The following is a 16,562-nucleotide window of genomic DNA, read 5'->3' on the forward strand; positions in this document are numbered from 1 at the left end:
AAGAAGATTTGAATTCGAAGTTCTTTTGATCATAGTTTCAGTTCCGTACACTGTTTAAGAAATCGGCCGACTCAGCGATTTATCGGCCGATTTATCGCTTATTGTGTGGTGACCACTAAGATAAGGCCTTATCTTTTTTATTTATCGTTCGGACCGATTTATCGCTCTGACAAGCGATAAATCGCTAGATTCCAGATTAATCCGGCTGGGCCCCTAACGTCAGAAAACCCAAAAGGGCTGAATTTTGGCTCCCTTAGGCCCTCTTCGATGGCCTTCCCACACAACCGCATCCCACATTTGGGATTTCCCCCCGCTGAGTTAGGGTTTCAGCCTCCCAGCGCGTCGCGATGCTAGATCCACAAGCCGCCGTCACGCTGCTCGCCGGCGGCGGCCCTAGCTACCACCACTCGAGCTAGGCGCCCTCTGGATCCTCCTCTCCTCTTCCACGGGACCTCAACCACCAACGCAGCAGCACCATCTCCAACTCTCTGCATCGCCATCGCGCCTCCTCTGCATTTCCCCATCACCGATGACCGGACCTGCTCCCCCTCGCCTTACCTTGCTACAGCAGCACCGGAGCTGTGCCCCTCTTCCTGTACCAGCACCGGAGTTGTGCCACTCTTCCTCAAGAAGCACCGGGGCCACACATATTTTCTCCATCGCCGACGGCTGGTGTTGCTTGGCACCGCCACTCTTCCTTCAGAGCTGCAGAGCGGCTCCATCTTCTGCTTCCTACTACGACGAACGACAGCAGCTATACACACCATCCCTTCTACAGCAGCAAGACAGCATCCTGGTATGGTTTCTTTGTTGCGCCGCTCTCCACTTTTAAGTTCTAAAACTACAGCTGTTGTCATTTCTTCAGAAGATAAAAATGAGTGCCAGCTACTGTCATATCTTCAGTCAGTAACTCTGGTTGTAACTTGTAAGCACCGGCGGATGCTCGTGGAGGCCAAAGGGGATTGTGACCTCCCCTTCCAAAATTAAGCTAGCTACTGTCATTTCTTTAGTCAATACTTGCTTGCTACTGCCTACTGCTGTACTTCATTAGATGGATTTGTCCGCTATGTTCAATTACAATGTAATTGTGTAGTACAATATTTTAGATTTGTTGTACATAATCATGTACAGGATACGTTTCCCTTCTATGTTGTTGCCCTTTTCTTTTATGTACAGAATAAGAACCATCAATCATATACAGAATAAGTTGCCCTTTTATTAGTCTGATTCTCATACATGTTGTTGCCCTTTTTTAGATGGCTGCTTCCAGTGCTTCTGAGGTTGCAAGTTCCAGACTGAAGAGAAACTCGGATGACATGGCATGGGAGTTTGCTATGCTGATTTGTGTATTTTGGACCTGCTGTGCTGCCTATCCAGTATCTAAGTTTATCTGTGGACTACTATCTAAGTTTATTTGTGGACTGGTGACTAGGACTATCAACTGCAATCTTGTGTACACATGATGTTGAGATGGCTGTAGTTTATTTGTGCACTCATATATGTAGTTATGTATCGTTGTTCTGCCTATTGTTGCTTGTTATTTACTTATTTAAATGAATAAGTGCTATCCTATTTGAAAATGGCCAAATAGAATATGTGTTGTTGAAGTGTTGTCCAATTTTTCTTGTGTAATATTATAGTAGTATCTATGTACTCTTGTCCTATTTGAATTTCAAACATGCAGAAACATGACATGTGTTGTTGTTATATATTGATGTAGTCTTAAAGGCTCACAGAACACACTTGTTGATTATTTCCAATTTTGCCTTAATAGTGCCTGAAAGCGTAGGTCTTGCGAAAAAAACTTGCCGATTAATAGTCGCCCGATAAAATCGATTAATCGGTCGATTTCCGATTAATCTCTAATCCCCAGCCGACCGAGACGATAACGATAAGCGATATCCCAAACAGTGGTTCCGTAGCTCCGATTTGATTGATTTTTTTGCAAATCGAAGGTCTTCAGTTGAACTTTCAGATTTGGATCTTCTTATTTGAGTTTTACCCTTGCATCTATGTTTGAGTGCTTATGTATGCTATTGTTTGTTTGCGATAGAATTCCTGGAGTGCGAAACGTGCTACTACGAGTCTCTAGGGTTTGCAGATCGTCACCAAGGCAAGTAACACGTTGATCATACCCCTTTATTACCCAGTTTTTATGCATTAGTTACAATCCTCAAACACTGCATGATTAGGATGTGATTAACATGTGGGAATTGGGAAGTAGATGATGAGGTAGAACCTATTGCCCTTTTTATTATCAAACCCTTGGGAGTTACTTCTACGTTATGCTTATATTGCTATGCTATGCTCGTAGACGTGGTTTGGTTTGAGTGATCCATGACAGATGTGAGATTGTTAATTAATGGTTGACTTAAGGTGGCTACTTAAATACACATCTGGGTGGATTGGTTGCGGGCACCTGGGGATATACCAGTGTTGTCCTTTGGTTCGCCACCCAGGCTCAAAGGGATCATAAGATTATTCATGCTAGAAACTTCCGTGTGCAGCCAAAAGCTATTATGGGCTCTAGCATAGTTGAGTATGTTGCATGACCTCTTTTAGTGGTAGGCTAGCAGATGTAGGGGAAAGTAGGTGTAACTGTCTATCCAGAGTAAAGAGTTAATGTTTCTTAAAGACTATGTCTCGGTCATCCGTTTCTCAAACACCATGTAGTGCGAGAAATCCAACGGAGGAGATCGAGTCTTGTGGGGAAAAGTGCGCAAACCTCTGCAGAGTGTACAAACTAATCATGATTTTTTTGACTATATACTGCAAGGCAACAACCTCACAGCCCTTTATTGATAAAGAACAAACTAATCATGATTAGCCGTGTCCCCGGTTATGGACATCGAGTATCTGGTTCTTGGATTATCATGTTGATCTCATCACTCTAAATTAATTTGTTGGGTTGTTAATTACTGTTTAATTGGGATTGAGATGGGGTTACCATTCTCAATGTTTATCAACTACCATGATAGTTAAACAAAAATATATTCCTTTGTTGTAGGGAAAAATTGGCTTTTCGCAAAAACATTATAACCATAGAGCCTCCACCAGCCATATATGCATGTAGTGATAGCATTTATTCTGTTCATTGCTCTACTGTGTTATAATGCCAGCATATTCCATGTGCTGACCCATTTCGGGCTGCAACATACTATGTTGCAGACTTTTCAGATGAAGAGTAAGGTGCGCTAGGTCGTTGTCGTGCACTCAGCTATGCCGTTGGAGTTGATGGACTCATTTACCTTCGATGCTTCAGCAGTTATCTTATTTAGATGGCCTTAAGCCATATTATTGTAATAAGTTCTCTTTTGAGACATTTGATGTAATAAGTGTGTGATTGCACTCTGTTATAAAGCCTTCAAGTACTGTGTGTGTCAGCATTACCGATCCAGGGATGACACTTATACACAGAGATTTGACCGTCTGAGGTCGGATCGCTACACAATCGCTCGGGTTCAGTAGGCGAACGCCTCGCTCGGGTTCAGTTAGAGCCCAACGCCTCGCACCCACGCGCGTATGTGCACGAGAGAAACGCGCATCGCTCGGCACCCGACCACCCATCGTAACCGGGAACTCCCCAATATTTTCCTCGCCCTCGCTTCTACCACGGTTTTTCCGTCATGGACGACCCAAAGAATGTCATGCAACTGCGTCTCCGGCCCGCCCAGGACGAAAAGCCCATTTTCTTTCATGAGTTTTTTGTCATAGAAGTAGGAGCCCACCACATCTATGATGATACCGGGTTTTGTCACAATTATCTTCATAGAAGTGTCATAAGCATGACAGAAAAAATTCGTTCGGCCCAAAATGGCACGGATGTGTCTTTTTTTGTAGTGCTTCTTGGGGAGCATTGTGCCTCCACACCTCTCCAAACGGATATTAGCATCCGCAAGGGTGTGAACTTCGGGATACATCGTCGTCTCCGCATGCCTTGGTTATCTCTTACCCGAGCCTTTTACTTATGCACTTTACTTTGTGATAGCCATATTGTTTCTTGTCATATATCTTGCTATCTTATAGTTGTTTATCTTGGTTAGCATAAGTTGTTGGTGCACATAGGTGAGCCTAGTCGTGTTTAGGTTTTGTGCTTGACAAATTAATCGCTAGGTTTATTCCGCATTTGTTCAAGCCTAAACCATAATTATTTTAAAGCGCCTATTCACCCCCCTCTAGGCGACATCCACGATCTTTCAATTGGTATCAGAGCCTCATCTCTCTTTATTAGTCTTAACCGCCTAGAGAGTAAAGATGTCGACTAGGGGATTAGGATTCTCCAACACTCTTAGTTTTGATGGCACAAATTTTGATGTTTGGGTAATTCGCATGCTCAATCTCTTTAGGGTCATGGACCCAAATTTAGAGCGAATTGTACATATGGGTTTTTCTCCTCCAAAGGATCATCAAATATTATCTTTAGAGGATGAGAAAAACTCTTATCTCAATGCTCAAGTTTCTAATGTGCTTTTCTATGCTTTGAACAATGTAGTTATATTTCAACTCATGTCGTTCCGGGATGCTCATGAGTTGTGGACAAAGCTTCAAGATAAATATGGTGTGTCCAAGATTTGTGGGGATGATTGTTCTCCCTCCACCTCCGGCCGTGTTGCCTTGTCAACTTCTTCTACTTCACCTACATGTGAATTGCCACAAGGTAATGCTATGGTGAGTAGTGTTGGTCATTACAATGATGACAGTGTGCTAATAGTTGATGACTCTTCATCACTATCTTATTACAATGCTCCATCTTTGGACTTAACACTTCGTGCACCTTACATGTTTCACATGCTTGTGTTGATAGTCCATGCATATCATGTAGAAATTGCTTGACTAAATTTCATGATGATATGCTTGCTATATCTTGTTGCCATGATAAAAATGCATGTATTTCCTTGAGTTGTCGTGCTAAAAATATAGAGGGAACACAACAACTCATGGAACAAGATGTGGTCTTGAATGGTGCTTCAAGGGATCCCACATCATCATCTAGTGCATTTTGACTTATGGCTAAGGCTTCAAAGGTATCTCCCACTTTGAATCCCAATATATCTTGTGATGATATTGATGATGATAAGAATGATGATGATATTGATAATGATGAAGAGAATGATAATGTCGCCTCCTTAAAAATTAAGGGGGAAATGGTTTTTAAAGCTCTTCATAAAAATAAAATTGCTCGTTCCAACTTCATGGAAATCATGTCCATTGCCATTGAGGGCAAGAAATGTATTGAGGAGTTGGAATCTCATCTCGAGGAGCATGAGGTCACCATTGAGAAAATGGAAGGTCATGAGCGTGATTACACTAATGAGATTTCGGACCTCTCTCAAGCTCGTGAACTGGAACAAACCACCAAAGAATCTCTAGAGGAGACTTTTGCTCTAGAATTATCTAGAGTGAAGGAACCACATAGAGCTCTTGAGTTGGCCAATGATTTTGAAACTAAAAATGAGAAGCTTGAAGTTGTGCATGCTAAACTCCTTGAGAACTTTGGCACCTCAAAAATGGCTCAAGTGTCATTAAGAGCGAGCTCATCAAACTCACCAAGTCTCATGCTCTACTTAAAGCTTCATATTCAAAAGAGTTTGCCAAGTTGTCTTCTCCTCTTGTTGTTAATGATGATGCTTGTGCTACTAACTCTACATCTTGTGAAGCATCCATTTTGAAGGAGAATATTGAGCTAAGGGTTCAACTTGAGTTGTTATCTAGCAATTATAGGAAATTGGAAGAAAGTCATGTAAAGCTCACAAGCTCTCATGATGATCTTCTAGTATCCCATAATGTGCTAAATATAGCTCATGAGGCTATGATTATCAAGGTAACATCTAGTGAGTCTCATGTGGATACTAGCACTAATTCAAGTCAAAATGCTATCTTGCCATGCGCTAGTCTGTAACATCCCAAATTTTCAATTTGGAATGTTATACATAGATCATCATTTGCATATCATGTTTTGTTGCATTTTGACAAATCCTCGATAAATCCTAAGCAACTCAAGCACCCTCGGAGAGAGTTGGGGATTTTCCCGAATTTTTTTTCAATTAATTTTCCAACGAGGTTTTTGGTTTTAATTATTTTTCTCTCCGGAAAAATATTTCATTTTAAATAAACGAGAGGAGAAAATATGACTTCTCCAAAACAATTGAAATACTGGAGGAAAAATGTTAAAATCATTATTTGAAATTTATTTGGATTTTATTTGCAATTTTTATTGCATTAAAAATATTGCATGTTTTCAAAATATTTATTTTTGATTTTAAAAATGTTCACCCTATTCTAGATTTTCTAACTAGACGGGGAAAATTTATTTCATATTTTTCTGATTTTTATCTATTTTTCTACGCAATATTTTCCGCGGAACTTATTTAAAAAAAAACCCCTTCGTTTAAAAAAAACCCTATATCGGTTTTTTCGGTTTTATTATTTTACGAGCGTTCACCGAACCGTTCGTTTTAACGAACGCGTTCGTCGGTTTTTCTCTGTTAACGAACGTCCGTTATTTAACCGTTCGTCCGTTTTTCTTTTTCGTCGGATTTTCTCGTTATTTTCTCAGATTCGATTTCTGATCGAATCTTCGAATCTGTTTAACTTCTCGCTCGTTTATCGGAATCAGGCGATTCAAGCGCCTAGAGTTTCGTCTTGAAATTCTCTTTCCATTTAACCTACTCAAACAAGTTTTTGCTACAGTAAAATTTGACCTAGATCCAGATTAGCAAACGAAGTTTCTTTCTTTCGCCGTTTGACTTTCGTTGCTTCTTTCGAGTTGATTCTTTTTGCAAACCGGAGTTCTTAAGTTGAACTTTCTGGTTGGATCTTTCATTTGAGTTTTACCTGTGCATTAGTTGAGTACTGATTGTATGCTTGTTTGTTTGCGATAGAGTACCCGGAGTGTGCCGCTTGTTACTTCGACTCGTTAGGTTTTGCGGATCATCAGCAAGGCAAGTAACACTTTGATCATATCTCGTTCATACCCAGTTTTATTGCATTAGATCTTTTTTCCCCCAAACACATTGCATGATTAGGATCTAAATAAATTGTGGGTATCTGGGAAGTAGTTGAGGTAGTACCTATTACCTGTTTCATTTATCAAACCCTTGGGAGTTACTTTTACGTTGCTCTTATATTGCCATGCTATGCTCATAGACGTGGTTTGGGTTTGAGTGATATTCATGACAGATGTGAGATGTTTAATAATGGTTCAACTTAAGGTGGCAACTAAAACTCACATCTGGGTGGATTGAGGCACCTGGAGAACCCAGTGCTGTCTGTATGTATAAGGTCCGCCACCCAGGCTCAAAGGGATCATAAGATTATTCATGCTAGAAACTTCCGTGTGCAGCAACAAGCTATTATGGGCTCTAGCATAGCTGAGTAGGTTACAGGATCTCTTGAAGAGGTGGACTAGCAGATGTAGGGGAAAGTAGGTGTACCGGTCCATCCAGAGTAAAGAGTGACTGTTTCTGAAAGACTGTGTCTCGGTCATCCGTTTCTCAAACATCATGCAGTGCGAGAATCAAGCGGAGGCGATCGAGTCTTGTGGGGAAAAGTGCACAAACCTCTGCAGAGTGTACAAACTGATCATGATTAGCCGTGTCCCCGGTTATGGACAACTTGAGTATCTAGTACCTGGATTACCATTTGAATCACTTATCTTCCAAGTCTTCCGCTGTTATCGTTTTTAGATGGCCTTGAGCCATGTTTTCATACCTAATCTCTTTGGAGATATTCGATGTAATAAGTGTGTGATTGCTACTCTGTTATAAATCCTCCATTTGTACTATGCGTGTCAGCATTACTGATCCAGGGATGACACTGGTGCACAGCAGCACAGGCCATTTGAGGTCTGGTCGCTACAAAGTTGGTATCAGAGCACACGCTGACTGTAGGACACGACCACTAACCTTAAGCCCTAGAAAACTTCTCTCTTCTCATTTCTGACCCCTCTCCACTTTCTACTCTTTTAGGAATGGCGAATGCAAGGAGCAAGTTCATGCAACCAGATGAAGATACGCCGTTTGGACGACATTTGAAGGAAGTCACCAAGTACTTGAACATAGGAATACCAAGCATCACCGGAACCTAGAACGCCACATTTCCTGAAGAGGAGAGCTGGAAGATTCAAGTTATCATTCCAGGAAGAACGTTTGCACCAATTACGGAACCCATGAGATTGGTTTTCGAAGCACCAACTTGGAGTTTAGGGAAGAGCATGGCCGCACATATCGCCATGGGACGCATTGGAGAAGTCTATCACCAGGAGCTTAAGGATACGATTTATCAAATTTGTGGACGTCGAGATGCGCAATGGGAGATGATCAAGACCAAGAAGGATGGATCAATTGCAGCTTTCATCCAGGAACAGAACCAACATATTCGACGCCAGGAGAATCAGATGTGCACGGACAAGGAAGAACTGAAGAAGGCATTCACGAAGATCAAGGAACTCCAAGAGGAACTCAAGGCTAACCGCGAAGATTATTTGGAGGAAATCAACGCACTAGTAGGGAAGATTGACGACCTAGAGAATAAGATTGGAGCATTCGTGGGAAATCCAGTGCCAAAAGCAGAAGTCGACGAATGCACTTGTCCGGATAACTACATCATCATCGACGACACCGACTCGGAACCAAGTGAAGACGAATGGATTGATGAAGCTGGAGTAGACATCATGGAGTCTTCAACGGATCAGAATTTTTAGTAGACCACCATATTAGTAGTAGTTTTTCCCCCATCTAGTAGTATAGTTCAAGCACTTTGTAACGCTAGTTAGATCGATTGTTTTGCCTTGTTTGGATTGATTGAGTGATATTGATTGAATTTGTCTCATGAGCATATGGGTAGTGTTTTCTCTCTAGACCTCATTCTATTCTTAATTCTCATCTTTTCTAAACCTATCAGATGCCTCCGAGACGCGATACCGGATTTGTTTTCCCGCCAGAGATCACCCAGTTGATTCAGCAACAGAATGCCCTAATGCAAGTGTTAGTTCAGAACCAAGGCAACAACAACAACAACCCACCGCCACCACCACCTGTTGATCACTTAGCCCGTTTCTTAAGGCTAAACCCGCCGGTGTTTTCCAGTAGCACCGAGCCGATTGTTGCAGATGATTGGCTCCGCAAAGTTGGAAGGGAGTTGACCACTGCAGGATGCACAGATGCGGAAAGAGTGTGTTTTGCCGCACATCAGCTTGATGGACCCGCAGCATCATGGTGGGAGAATTATACAGCCACGCACCCTATTGACACTGTCACATGGGACCAGTTTCAGCAAGCTTTCCGTACAGGTCATGTTTCAGCAGGAGCTATGGCTATGAAGAAGCGTGAGTTTCGCAACCTATGCCAAGGAGGACGCACCGTAGGCCAGTATGTGGAGGATTTCAGTAAGTTAGCACGTTATGCACCAGATGACGTTGCTACAGATGCAGCCAAGCAGGAGAAGTTTCTGGAAGGATTGAATGATGAGCTGAGTATGCAGTTGATGGTAGCAACTTTCAACAACTACCAGGAGCTGGTAGATAGAGCTCTCATGATTGAAGGGAAGCAACAGCAGATTGAAAACCGCAAGAGGAAGTATGGACAAGGGAAGTACAATTCTGGAGCCCAGCAGAAGCCACGATTTACCCCGAAGCCGGGAGGACAGTTTCAGCATACCCATGGAGGAGGTAGTTCGCACAACCATAATGGCTCCAAGATTGGTAATGGGAATGGAGGAGGAAACGGACAGAACCGCACCAACCCATCTACCCCAACCAAGAGAGATCTAAGTCACATTACCTGTTTCAAGTGCCAGAAGACGGGACATTACGCTACCGATTGTCCCGAAGCCCAAAATGGAAATGGCAATGGAAGCTCTGGGAAGAAGCCGAACCCGTTCAACAAAGGACATGTGAACCACGTGAGCGTGGAGGAGATTGAAGCTCAGCCGGATGCAGTAATAGGTAAGTTTTTGGTTAAGTCATTTACTGCAACTGTTCTTTTCGATACTGGTGCATCGCATTCATACATATCAAGGGGATTCGTAAACAAGTTTAAGATGTCCACCCAAGTTCTCAAAAGCCCCATGTTAGTAACCTCGCCAGGAGCAGAGTATATGGCCACCCAAGGATGTTTTCAGATACCATTGGCCATTGGTGGGCATGTTTTCCCCTCAGACCTCATTGTTTTGGAATCGCAAGGTTTGGATGTGATTTTGGGAATGGATTGGCTATCGTTGTATGGAGGAAACATCGATTGTGCCAGCAAGACGATTTTGCTTACCACCCCGGAAGGAAAAAGGATCAAGTATGTATCCAGGCATATGCCGAAGAGGACTCAAGTGAATTCCTTATCAGGAGTTGTACAGGAGGAAGTACCAGTGGTGAAGGATTATCCGGATGTATTTCCAGAAGAGTTGCCAGGCATGCCACCAGATAGAGACATTGAGTTCTTGATTGAACTTTTGCCAGGCACAGGGCCAATATCTAAGAGACCGTACAGGATGCCCGCAAAGGATTTGGAGGAAATTAAGAAGCAGATCAAGGAGTTACTGGATAAAGGCTATATTCGCCCAAGTTCGTCACCTTGGGGATCACAAGTACTTCTAGTAGAGAAGAAAGATGGATCACTAAGGATGGTTGTTGATTACCGAGGATTGAATGAAGTGACCATCAAAAACAAGTACCCACTGCCGATGATCAATGATTTGTTTGACCGCTTGCAAGGAGCTAAAGTATTTTCCAAGATCGATCTACGATCAGGATACCATCAGTTAAAGATTCGAGAACAGGATATACCTAAGACGGCATTTACCACCAGATATGGATTGTATGAGTATACCGTTATGTCATTTGGACTGACTAACGCACCGGCCTATTTTATGAACCTGATGAACAAAGTGTTTATGGAGTTTTTGGATAAGTTCGTCGTGGTGTTCATTGATGATATTTTAATCTTTTCCAAGGATGAAGAAGAGCATGAGGAGCATTTGCGATTGGTACTTGAGAAGCTCAGAGAACATCAGTTATATGCCAAGTTCAGCAAACGTGAGTTTTGGTTGAAGGAAGTTGGATTCCTTGGACATGTTATTTCTGGAGAAGGAATAGCAGTAGACCCTGCCAAGGTTGACACAGTGACAAGCTGGGAATTGCCCACTACAGTTGGAGAAATCCGGAGTTTTCTTGGACTTGCAGGATACTACCGGAGATTTATTGAGAATTTCTCAAGGATTGCTAAGCCCATGACTGAGCTATTGAAGAAGGACACCAAATTCGATTGGACTGAGGAATGTGAAGCTAGTTTCCAAGAGTTGAAGAAACGATTGGTTACATCACCAGTGTTGATTCTGCCAGATCAACGCAAGGACTATGAAGTTTATTGCGACGCTTCTCGTCGAGGACTTGGAGCAGTGCTTATGCAGGAAGGAAGAGTTGTTTCGTATGCTTCACAACAACTTAAACCCCATGAGAAAAATTATGCTACGCATGATTTGGAATTAGCAGCCGTGGTGCATGCATTGAAGACATGGAGACATTTTCTCATCGGAAACCATTGTGAAGTGTACACAGATCACAAGAGTTTGAAGTACATTTTCACGCAGAAGGAGTTAAACCTCAGACAGAGGAGATGGTTGGAGCTCATCAAAGACTATGATATGAGATTGCATTATCACCCTGGAAAGGCTAACGTAGTAGCAGACGCGTTGAGCCACAAGAGTCATGTCAACACCCTCATGACAGGAGAGTTACCTCAGGAGTTAGCCGAGGACCTACGTGAGCTATGTTTGGAGATAGTCCCTAGAGGCTATTTAGCGACATTGGAGATTCAGTCTACCATGATGGAAAGGGTCAGAGAAGCTCAGCAGACAGACAAGGAGATTGAAGAGATAAAAGAGAAGATGAGCAAAGGAAAAGCCAAGGGATTTCGTGAGGATGAGCACGATACCTTATGGTTTGAAGACCGCGTATATGTGCCAAATGATCCGGAGATCAGGAAGTTGATTTTGCAAGAAGCCCATGATTCACCATACTCGATTCACCCAGGGAATACCAAGATGTATTTGGATTTGAAGAATACCTTCTGGTGGACCGGAATGAAGAAGGATATTGCGGAGTTTGTAGCAGTTTGTGATGTATGTCAGAGAGTGAAGGCAGAGCATCAGAAGCCAGCAGGATTGCTACAACCATTACCGATACCCGAATGAAAGTGGGATAAAATAGGCATGGATTTTATCACGGGATTACCCAGGACTCGTTCAGGCTATGACTCGATATGGGTTGTAGTCGACCGTTTGACGAAAGTGGCTCATTTCATTCCAGTGAAGACCACTTACACCAGCGCTAAGTTGGCAAAGATATACATGACCATGATCGTATGTTTGCATGGAGTTCCGAGGACCATTGTATCAGACAGAGGAACCCAATTTACCTCGAAGTTTTGGAAGCAGTTACATGAAACGTTCGGAACCAGGCTGGAATTTAGTACAGCTTTTCACCCACAGACAGATGGACAGACCGAGAGAGTCAACCAGATTTTGGAGGACATGTTGAGAGCATGTGCACTAGATTATGGATCTAGTTGGGACGAAAATTTGCCATATGCAGAGTTTTCGTATAACAACAGTTATCAAACCAGTTATCATTTGAATCTCATCACAGTGATACTTATAATTAATTTTGTTGGGTTAATGATGTTACTTAATTGGGATTGAGTTGGAGGTCCCTTCTCAATGTTTCAACCACCATGATAGTTAAATAAAATTTATTCCTTTGCAGTAGGATAAAATTGGCTTTTCGCAAAAACTGTAACCGTAGAGCCTTCCACCAGCCATATATGCATATAGTATAGCATTATCATTGTTCATTGTTCTCTATGTGTTACATTGCCAGCATATTCTATGTGCTGACCCGTTTTTGGGCTGCAACGTTTCATGTTGCAGATTTTTCAGACGACGAGTAAGGTGCCTTAGGTCGTGGTCTTATACTCAGTGATGCCGCTGGAGTTGATGGACTCACTTATCTTCCAAGTCTTCCGCTGTTATCGTTTTTAGATGGCCTTAAGCCATGTTTTCATACCTAATCTCTTTGGAGATATTCGATGTAATAAGTGTGTGATTGCTACTCTGTTATAAATCCTCCATTTGTACTGTGCGTGTCAGCATTACTGATCCAGGGATGACACTGGTGCACAGCAGCACAGGCCATTTGAGGTCTGGTCGCTACATAGTCCTTGTAATTCATAATTCATCTATGCATAACATAGGCACATCTTGTGATGAATTGCTTTCCTTGCCTTGTTGCTCTAATGATGAAGCTTATTCTTCCTCTAGCACTTGTGTTGATACTAACCATGTAGAGGAAACCCAAGAGCTCAAGGACCAAGTCACTTCTTTGAAGAAAGACTTGGAAAAGTGTCATGAAGGGAAGTCCACACTCAACAATATCTTGAGTGTGCAAAAATCCCCCAATGACAAAGGTGGACTTGGATTCAACTCGAATAAGAAGAAGAAGTCCAAGAGAAACAAGAAGAAGGGCCAAGGACAACTCAAGAATTCGGCCAAGATTATTTGCTTCAAGTGCAAAATCGAAGGGCATCATGTTAGATCTTGCCCATTAAAGAAGAAGGCCATTAGTTACAAGCAACAAGGGAAGAGGCCACAAGTTCAATCTCATGCTCAACCTCAAGTGGAAGAAAGGCCACTTCCCAAGAAGACTCAAGTTAATGCTTCTCTTGTTGAGAAATCAAGTGAGAAGAAAATGAAGAGTAGACGTTGCTACTTATGTCGTGGGAAAGGTCACGTCGCTTCTTCATGCACTAGTGGTAACTTATCCAACCCAATTATTATTGATAATATCTATTCTCTTGGGAAGGATAAGGTTGGCAATGTGTTTGCCAAGTTTGTTGGTACTCAAAGTGGTGTCAAGAAAAGAACCATTTGGGTTGCCAAGCCTATTGTGACTAATCTCTTGGGACCCAACTTGGTTGGGGACCAACAAGCTCAAACTTGATCAATAGGTGTTGTTCGAGGGCATTGGAGACTTGGCTACATTGTGAAGAATTAAGGTTCTTCATCATTCATATTGTCTCAAGCCAAGTCATTCGGATTACCAAGTTTCTATCTTATATCCAATGTTCCTCCTTGCGGTAACTCGTGCTTAAATTTTTTACATTGAAAGTTACTTGCTCCTTTGCATGTTTTGGTTTTGTTCCTTGCATGTGTTTGTATATGGTGTGCTTCCAATTTGCTTAACTTGAGTAATCAAGTTTGTGCATGATGGTTTGCACATCATGTACATGTGAGTGTTGTGTTGAGCCTTTTTGCATCTTGTTCGTATATTAGTTGGCTCTTGTGAGAGATTAATGGAACATCCCGCTTTGAGGGAGTGGGGTGCTTTGTGCACCTCACAATCCTATAAATGTGTGTGCATGAGGAATACCATGTAGTATTGATATTACAAGATTATCTAGTCTCTATGTGGTATGTCTTCTCATGAGAAATTCAAATTCTATTTGGTCCATTAATTATCTCTTATTGGTCCTCTTTTGCATCTTGTTAAGTTTTTCATTGGTGCCACATTATGGGGGAGTATTATTTTATGTGCATATTACAATCCTAGAAAATGTGTATATTTGAGATATTGTCACTTAGAATTGATATTGTAAATTATCTTGTTCCCAGGTGGCATGTTAGCTCTACAAGTTGCAAATTTGCTTACGTGTTTGGTGTGAAGATGATGTTGGATATCTTTGCATTCTACCACCAGGAATTATTTCCAAATACTTCTTGTCTCTTGACAATTGGTATCATATATGTGGTAGATATTGTTGATCATATTTACATTGTCTTTTGTTCTTATTTGTCTTATTTCTTGCCAAGATTGTGTCAACTCCCATCGACTTCCGTGTCACTAGTGGATCTTGTTGTTTTCTTGATCTTGTCTAGTGTTTTCTAGATATAGTGAAAGTGGTGATCCCACCTTGTGCATTTTGTATTCAAATGCAAATCCTCTGTAATGCACAACTCTTGGGGGAGCTATCCTATTTTCTATAGAACACTCATCTTGTGATCCTTATCAAGTGTGTGTTTGTGGAAGGCAAGCCGTTTCTTTTTGGTACTTTGTGCCATCATGAAACTTTGGAGAGGGCATTGTTTGTTTGGAACCATACTCTCTTTTGGGAGTTTGATTTCTTTCATTTTTAGTGTGCCAATGGATATCTCATTCCTTGATGTATCGTTTAATGATATCTTCCAAGTGATGGTTTCTCCATTTGGTAATCTATTTTCTCTTGGTATTTCTTTCTCATTTGGTATCGCTTCTTGAAAGTCTTGAGCATGCATAGTCACTTCGTGTATTTTATTTGGCATGTTGTCTTTCTTTGATCCAATATATAGGGGAAACTCCACCCAGTCTCAATTTGGATGAGATGTGCATGAAATTCATTTCCATTTCTATATGCACATATGTTTGTGGAGTTTGTCCTATGTATTGGTGTTGCTAACTCTTTGGTCCCAATGAGTTTGGGTACCATTTAGTTTGTGTTGTTGTTATAGGAACAATTGGAGATGATTTGGATGCTCGGCTCACTCACAAGGAAGGTGTTGTCACCATGTGCTTATTAGAGTCAAGCTAGGATGATCAATGAACTACTATCTACCTTGAATTGGTATCTACTACATCCTTCCAATGTTAACTCGGTAACAAGTATCTTCATATACTTCATGCACACATTTCTTGCATCAACCTTGTGTAGGTTGTATCATGGCATGTTATTCATTCTTTCTTGTGATACTTGTTTCCTTTCTCAAAGCATCCCAACAATGATCTCTTGTTGCTAGTCATGACGTATTTGATGTTTGTGTGGTTGGAATTCATTTATATACAATAAAACTGAAGGAAATATGCCCTAGAGGCAATAATAAAGTTGTTATTTATATTTCCTTATATCATGATAAATGTTTATTATTCATGCTAGAATTGTATTAACCGGAAAATTAGTACATGTGTGAATACATAGACAAATAGAGTGTCCCTAGTATGCCTCTACTTAACCAGATCGTTAATCAAAGATGGTTAAGTTTCCTAGCCATGGTCATGTGTTGTCATTTGATGAACGGGATCACATCATTAGAGAATGATGTGATGGACAAGACCCATCCGTTAGCTTAGCATAATGATCGTTTAGTTTTATTGCTATTGCTTTCTGATACGTCTCCAACGTCTCTATAATTTTTTATTATTCCATGTTGTTTTATTATCAATCTTGGATGTTTTATAATCATTTTATAGTCATTTTATATCATTTTTGGTACTAACCTATTGACATATTGCCAAGTGCCAGTTGCTGTTTTTTCCATGTTTTTTACATCGCGGGAAATCAATATCAGACGGAGTCCAAATGCCATGAAACTCCACGATGATTTTTTATGGGCCAGAAGGAACACAATGGGCCCTGGTTGCACCTGGGGGGAGTCCCGAGGAGGGGACAACCACCAGGGCGCGCTAGGTGGCCCAGGCACGCCCTGGTGGGTTGTGCCCACCTCGGGTGCCCCCCAGACCGGCTCTTTGCTCTATTAATACCCCA

General features: G+C 41.6%; 1 long non-coding RNA gene across 1 annotated transcript; it reads left to right on the forward strand.

Annotated features, from left to right (window-relative positions):
* The first annotated feature begins 275 nt into the window (after positions 1-275).
* Positions 276-3,371, forward strand: LOC109767696 (uncharacterized). The gene is made up of 3 exons (XR_012205319.1): positions 276-796; positions 1,257-2,113; positions 3,169-3,371. It is a non-coding gene; the product is annotated as an uncharacterized lncRNA (long non-coding RNA).
* Positions 3,372-16,562: the final 13,191 nt, after the last annotated feature.

This window comes from Aegilops tauschii, chromosome 3 (genome assembly GCF_002575655.3).
Source record: "Aegilops tauschii subsp. strangulata cultivar AL8/78 chromosome 3, Aet v6.0, whole genome shotgun sequence".
NCBI lineage: Eukaryota > Viridiplantae > Streptophyta > Magnoliopsida > Poales > Poaceae > Aegilops > Aegilops tauschii.